This window comes from Lolium rigidum, chromosome 4 (genome assembly GCF_022539505.1).
Source record: "Lolium rigidum isolate FL_2022 chromosome 4, APGP_CSIRO_Lrig_0.1, whole genome shotgun sequence".
Taxonomy (NCBI): domain Eukaryota; kingdom Viridiplantae; phylum Streptophyta; class Magnoliopsida; order Poales; family Poaceae; genus Lolium; species Lolium rigidum.
In genome coordinates, this window is record NC_061511.1 from 56,480,641 (window position 1) to 56,488,758 (window position 8,118).

The 8,118-nt window shown below is 38.7% G+C and overlaps 1 long non-coding RNA gene across 1 annotated transcript; it reads left to right on the forward strand.

Annotated features, from left to right (window-relative positions):
* The first annotated feature begins 5,158 nt into the window (after window positions 1-5,158).
* Window positions 5,159-7,815, forward strand: LOC124705454. The gene is made up of 3 exons (XR_007004019.1): window positions 5,159-5,762; window positions 7,359-7,468; window positions 7,784-7,815. It is a non-coding gene; the product is annotated as an uncharacterized LOC124705454 (long non-coding RNA).
* The last annotated feature ends 303 nt before the right edge of the window (window positions 7,816-8,118 follow it).

Below are 8,118 nucleotides of genomic sequence, written 5' to 3' on the forward strand. Positions count from 1 at the left end.
TCCGTTTTTGCGTATTTCAAAAATTAAACTTAAAACGTATAGAATTTGGAAAAACCTTCAACATGAAAAAGGTGCGCCTAGTCAATATCTTTCCAACGTAATATCATTTGGAACATTCCGACAAGTGGTTCGGAAATAAGACCCCAAAAACAGTACGAAAAACCGAGAAGTTAAAAAAGCGGAATCACGTATTTTCAAATCTGCTCTGAAACCACAAAGAATTTGGAAAGATATTGTACATGAAAAAGGTGCGCCTAGTCAATATCTTTCCAATGGTATATCATACGCATCAATCCGATAAACTGTTTGAAAACTAGAACCCCAAAACTGCACGAAAATAGAGAAATCCGCGAAAACGTTGTTTTCTATATTTAAAATTAGTTTTAAACAATACAGAATTTGGGAAAACAATGAACATGAAAAAGTTGTGAAATTTCCATACGAATCCAACGGTATATTGTATGCATCAATCCGATAAGCGGTATGAAACTCAACATGAAAATAGTGTCCGCACGAACATGCAATTCTGGTATTCCGTCGAGAAGTTCACTTGGAAACATCCAGAAGTTCACAAGTGGTTCCAGAGAAGTTCAGATGCGACGGAAGTTCGCTATATTTTCTGAAGTTCACTTCAAACTAGACTCAAGTTTCGGAAGTTCGCCCGTACAATATTGAAGTCCGTCGGGAAGTTCAGATTCAGGGAAGAAGAAGTCCAGATCCATGTACCGGGAAGTTCAGAAAGGGTTCGAGAATAGTTATTCTCGAACCGGTTCGAGAATAGCAGACAACATATATATATATATATATATATATATATATATATATATATAGGATAAATACTTCCTACCCCTGGGTGTAGTTACACCCATATCTAATATACTACCATGCGGAAGTATGTACGATACTTTATCGGTTTGAGTATGTTCTTACATTATATCTAAGATATTCTAAACCAAGTTTGATGAAAAAAATGCAAGTTAGAATGTAGTTTGCACCATATAGCCAAAATACATGCATATGTATACGTAAAGAATGAGTCTACGTAAAAAAATGTATATACTACCTATAAAGTATTATATATACTACCAAAATATTCTTATATACTTCATACTACATGTACATACTACCCGGTATGATAGATACTCTCTAGATTATGAGAAACACGCGTGGGTGTAACTACACCCGGGTGTAGTATGAATATGTCCTATATATATATATATATATATATATATATATATATATATATATATATATATATATATATGCATAACTCATCAATTACATACTTAACACATGGAGTAAGCGAAAAAGATTTAATGTGTGAAGACAGTAACACTGACGCGAAGTTGTAAGGTAATAGTATTGCCCTTTTGTATGAGTTTTTCCTTAAGGCATATACCAAGTTATTCTCCGTGTCCTTGGGAGAGTTGTCGACAGTATACCCATTCACTATGATCTGCCCCTTGCTGCATTCGCGGATCTTCATTCTTCATAATATAGATAGTTATATGCATGCAATGGACGAGCCGCAGTAGAGACTTAATTACATAAATAATATTTACAGACAGTAGGCACTCAGCAGAGATTTGTCGAGGGCGTCTTGATTGAATAACTGAAATAATTCACAAATTTCGATGTTCATCACATCAGTTCGCCCGTAGTGCTCATCTTTGATTGCCACCATGATCCAGTTCTGACCGTTCTTACATGCATCCAAGTACCAATTATGCAGTCTTCACAGTTGTGTTGATAGATTAGGCAACTCCTCAGCTCTGACAAGAGGTTGCCCGTACTTGAACTGGTATGCTATTTGGACATCACCCGTGTTCAAGAATTCGATGCGGCTTAACTCCTCTAGTTGGGTAGCGGGCAATCCGCTCGGATGGGGATCTCGCCGTCGAGAGAGTTGGATGATACATCAAAGTACCACAAGGAAGAGAGGTTGCAGAAGATGGCTGTCGGGATGTGTCCGCCGAGGTTGTTCTCACCAAGATTGAGGTACACTAGGCTCCGGATGCGAGCCAGGCTCCCCCGAAATCGAGCCCTCCAACTGGTTTTCGCTGAGGCTCAACTCCTCTAGTTGGGTGAGCTTCCCGAGCTGTGGCGGCATAGCCTCGCCAAAGAAGTTCTCGGAGAGATTGAGGCATGTAAGTCTCGAGAGGTTACCGAGCTCTGGCGGGATACTGCCGGCAAAGTGGTTGCCAGAGAGGTCGAGTGTCTTGAGGTGCGAGAGGTTGCCAAGCGCGGGAAAGACCTTGCCAGTGACCTGGTTACTTAGTGTTAACTTGACAACACGGTGTGTAACTGTGTCGCAAGCAAGCCCGGTCCAGTTGCACATATGTGGTGAGCCCCAGCCAGTGAGCGCTCCCATGGGGTCGCCGGTCACTTCGACCTTGAAGATTAAAAGCACAGAGCGGTCGTCCCTCTTCTAACACTCCGCCGACACTAGCTACGCTATAGAGGAGGAGGACGACGACGAGAAATGTGAAGATATGGACCGTGGTTGGCCTGGGTCGCCAGGCCGCCATGAGAGAGAGCGTGGGATGCTCTGGAGATCAGAATCAGACCGGAGCTAAGCGAAAGCGGTTGGTGATTGTTATAGCAATGTTTTCTACACAACGCGGGGTTTTAAAGGAGAGTGGAGGAATAAACATCGATCTGCCTGCCTAACTAATTATGGTTTGGACATCATCTGCATGCATGTCTGTGGGGCCTGGTGATTTGGATAAACTAATGCAACTTGAATAAAGAAGCCAATTAGCGCTAGTCACCATGCTTTTGCTTAGTGCTGCTATGACTGCGACCCAAAAGTACCTTAATATTTTTGATAAAAAAATATATTAATATTAAAAGATACCAATTACATTCAGCCTCTGCAATAACGTAATTCCCCAACGATAGTACGGATGCACACAATCGAAAAAGCGAAAAATAAAACTAAGAAACAAAAGTCTCACTACAGCATCCCAGTGCTAGCAACGGCAATACATCCACCACCAAGACAACACCTGAAATACAGATCTCCAAAAATGACACCTTCAAGAAGGGAACAGTGCACCAGCACCGTTGTCGCCCGATCAAAGATCATATGTCTTCACCATGAAAATAGGCTCCGCTCTCAAAACAATACCTTCAACAAGGTTAGACCTTGGGTTCTCAATAATTACCTTAATATGATGTGTGCATGGTCAATATTCCAATGTCGTGTGAGATACTACCGACCTTTCATTAATGAGGCTCAAACTTTGCTCTTTCGGTCAAGTTAATGATGTTTGGATCACACTTTTGACATTTTCAGATAAATTGTACATCTTATACTAATGCTGAAGCCCTTTTACTCTTGTATATTCAGATAAAACCGGCCATAACATTAGTAAAATGTTTGAGGTAACAATCTTTCTTGAGTACTAGTGTGTCGCTTGCTTTCTACTACATGCTTTGAATCTGACTAAATAAAGCTAGCAAGTGTGCCGATAGAAAAACCGAAATAATCTAAAAAAGATTACCGAAGTTCTTACCGAATCTACAACAACACTAAACTACATTCCGGGTAGTGAAAGGAAGTTCTTATGGAAACTACAAAAACACTAGTAGAAAAAAGACCTTTCATCCCAACCCATTAGTCCCCAAATACTTTGACCCGGGATTAATGGGGTCTTTAGTCTCGGTTCTGCTGGTGAACCGAGACTAATGCTCCGGTAGTCCCGGTTGGTGTCCCCAATTGGGTCTAAAGGTTTTTTCTGGTTTTTTACTCCCTACGCACCCTTTACCCCCCCCCCCCCCTAGATCGTTTTTTTGCTTTGTAAAATACAAAAGAAAATGATAGAAAATTCAAAAAATAAAATATTTTAAGATTCTTGTATGTTATGCAACCTACTATTCGGTGAAATTAAGAAATTCGAATTTTTACTTTTTTTGTAAAAAAGTTTGAAAAATTGTAAAACCGCATTAGCTTTTGCATACGACGTCAGGAAAAAACGTATAATATATCAAAATGACCGTGGGAAAAAGTAACATTCGATTCACCGGGGTTTACCCGGTTAGCCAATTTTTAGATTCTCAAAATTCCAAATGAAAATATGAAAGCAGGAAGATTTTATTTTTTGCTATAAATTACGGATTTTATATTTTTTTATTTTTTTAAAAATGAAAATTAATAATTGCATCCTGCATAAAGATTACTATTACCTTTACCCAATTTTTTGATTTAATTTTTTTTAGGTTTTAGGTTTGGCAAAAAAATAAATATTAAAAAATTAAAAAATTAAAAATAATACGAATTAAAAAGTTAATGTTTATTTATTTATTCAAAATTATTATTACATCATTAGTTTTGTTTATTAAAAAAATTATTTAAAATTCAAACAATAAAGAAATATGACATCGACCAACATGTTAATAGGACTGATATGATACTACTATCACATACATGCGCGCGGAGCACTTGGATGCGAGACGTGATGGAACTCAGAAGTTAAGCGTGCTAGTGGTGGAGTAGTGGGAGGATGAGTGACCGAGCGGGAAGTTTGACCACAAGTAAGTAATTTGACTCCGGTTTACTGTGGCCGGCCCAACTGCCTTGGAAGAGAGAGAGGTATCTCCGCAGCCTACTCCGGCGGCGTCAGGTAGCGTTGTGGATTGGGACTTTGTTCGATCTGCAGCGGAGAGGCTGGCGATTCGCGATAGTCGAAGACATGGCCGTCGCTTTCGAAATGGTAATGTCTGTTTTTTTTTCTTTCTGCATATGTGTGCTCTGATTTCAGTCTATCTCTAGCTCCTGCGCGTTTTCATTTTCGGGCAGTGTCGCTGGTTACGTTGTCGGTGCTTGGTTGTGAGGTGTGGGTAGTTTGAATTTTTATCAGGTAGCGATGCTGCTGTAGTTGCGGAGCTGATTCACTGTCATGGCAAACCTGCAGAGTGCAGTTCATGTTGACCAGGAGTCCGAGCTCGCCGAGGTTGGATTATGGTTCATACTAGGTTAATTTCATCTGTGTTCCTGTTCTCTGTTGGTGAGCTCCACCTGTAGTTTAGGTTTCAGGTTTGGTGTGTAAGATTGTCTAATTTATATTAGGGCTCAGTTGGTTTTGAGGTTATATTTTTTCTTAATTTTCTTGAGCAGATTTCTCATGTTTTCACTGGTGTGCTCACGCCTTGAATACATTAGGTTTTAGTTCTGTGGTTTCAGCATGATTTTTTTCATGATGTATGACTCTATTACTTAGTTGATTGTGGGTTAGTTTTGCACTTCAGATTTCTGTAGGTTGTCAGCATAGTTTTTGTTCTCAGTACTAGTAGATGGCTGCTGCATCCAGTTGGGCAAGAAAGTAGCTGGGCTAGATAAGAAAAGGTAGCTAGCTTCAGAATGTGTAGAGAATTTCCATCCAATAATTTTATTTCTGGCCATTGGAATCGATTTCCTATTCTTCTCGTGTATGTACTGCTACTAGTGACAAATGGTTTTGCACCTCCAGCTCAAATTGAAGGAACGCAATGCCTAGTAGTAGTTGTTGATAGCAAAACAGAGTGCGGAACACATGTGGGTTGCAAATTAGCTTACAACTCTGTAATCAATCAAGATTTGTAGCTGATGTGCTAGATCCATCAAGACAATATGCACTGGTTATCAACTGCAAATGGAGAGAACTTCAAATTCTGCAACCCAGGTTGATTCAACCAATGGAATGCTGAGTTCAGAACCATCACTATCACCAGTGATGACGATCTCGGTCTGGATGGTGCTCCAGGCGTTGCTGCTAAAGCGGGTTGGTGCACCGACGTCCGGCCTCAAACATGGCAAAATTTCTAGTTGTGTGCTTTGTTTTTATTTAAAAAAATTGGTAGTCTCTAGGAATATCCTGCTAGATAGGAAGCAAATGCTTTGATACATATATCATTCGGCCGTCGACAACAAGTCAAGAGCTTAGTTCCTGGATTTTCTTGTACGTGAGCTTTTAACATGCAAGTAGCTAGCTGGGCTAATATAAGCTTATAGTCGCTCTGGGTAACATTCAAGATATAGGCCTTTTAAACAAGCTTGAAGCTCGCCTTCCTCCGCGCTTATGTAACATGCTGACACATCCAAAGTAGAGACAAGAACGGCTCTCGGAAGATCGCGCACCACAATACCATTTTCTCCAAAATGAGACTGCATCAAAACTAGCATCTTATTGAGGTTTCGTTATTCAGTTAGTGATTCTCAGATTCTCAGTTAATTTCTTCATTTTTCATTTTCTATATAATGACCTTACTCTTCATTATTTGCATTCTCAGATTGTCAGTGTGTTACCATTTTATTGTCCTTCATTCTCTTTGGTTCAGTGATTGGTTTCTTCAGATTTCTGTTTCTCGGTCACTTTTGTTTTGAGTTCACTCAGTTTCCGTATACAAGTTATTTTATGAGTCCCATTTCTATAGTCTATGCCTGCTTCTCAGTTTCTCAATGTTGTCGGTCACTAATTTCTCAGCTATTCATTCTTTTATTTGATCTATTTATCATCTTCTTCTGTCATTGTTCTTTCTTCGGTATGCCCTATGTTTTTTTAAAGTTTTCAGTCACTCTTTTGTTTGTTTCCTTTTCTTCACTCTTTCAGTAATAAGTATTTCAGTTTTTCAGTCAGTAAATTCTCCTCGAATTTCCATTCCTTTTCAGTCTCTCTTTGTATTTACTCAGTGTTCATTTCAGTACTTCAACATTTTTATTTTTTTTGTCCAATCTTCGGCCTTTCAGATTATTTCTTTAGTCCCTCACTATCTCATTTTTCGGTTAATTTCTTAAGTATCTTAAGTCTACTTTATTTGACTTTCAGTATTTCACTTTTTCATTACATCATTTTGCATTTATTTTGACTTAAATTATTTGTATTTATCAGAATTCCTAAGTATATTGCTTCAGTTCTTAATTACTTGATTATTTTTTTCTTTCATTGACTTTTTAGTTCTCTCTTCGAGTCCTTCATTACTTGAGTTATCAATATCTCTCTCCGATTTGTAGAACTTCTATCATTTTCTTTCTTTATGCTTCTTCATTTATTCAGATATTCATTCATTTTCTCTTTTTTTAGCTTGTGATCTTTGAAAATACATAGGTTTCTTTTGTTTCATTGTGATTTTAGACTTTGATTCTATCTTTTTGGGGGTCATGGTGGGTAACTCCGCCTATCATACACTTAAGGTATGCTCAAGTTTGATAGCCGATTCTGAAACCGGGAAAAGTAGGAATGGCCCCTTTGTTGATTTTATCTTCTACCGAGCAGTTATCTTTTTGAATATTTTTCTACTACCATTTTCTCACTCATTGTTTCTTAGTTTTGTCAATGCATCGGGGAAATGAAAAGTTGAGTAGTACACTTATTCTGTAGGGAGGTTAAGTTTCAGAACTAGATGGAACTATTTCGCTGTTTCCAATGAACTCGAAGCAGGTCTGGATGTGATGATGATGTTCTATATGACTTTTTCTCGCCATGTCAAGGTATCATTCCATGTGCTTTATGCTCGGATACTCGGAGAAGTCCAAAATGGTGCAACAATGTATTTTAGTTACCATCTATTGTTTTTGATCAGGGGATGAGTTTGCAAGCTAGTTTACAATAATCATTTGTTCTCTAGTTTTCCCATCTTTATGAATGAACCCATTTATTTATAATTCCTATTATTTCCCTATAGTGGTTTGCAAACTTTGATGTGACTAGCAATGCATGATATTGGTCCTGAAGCACTATCGTTTTCTTTCTGTTCTTCTTGAAGTGATTATTGTTGTAAGGTTTCTTTTCCCTTTTGGTTCTAGATGGATTGAATGGTCATCCCCAGGTATGACCCCCTATACTGACAACCCTCAATGTAATTTTTTTATCACATCTTTCTACACTAGTTTGTATCTCGCTAATACCCTGATCCGACTCCCTTCATGGTACAGAGTTACCTCATTGGGACTGCAGAATTTCACCAATTCCAAGTAGGTTATCTACCGGAACTTGTTACTCCTTTATCTCTAGTTCTACCATTCCAGGTCTAACTTCTCATTTTCCCTTCTTTTTTTCTGTCTATTCCACCCTGGGTGTAGCGCCATCTTGGGATGGAGTTGGAGGGCATGCGGCGTTTGCTTGCTAAAGAGGATGGCCC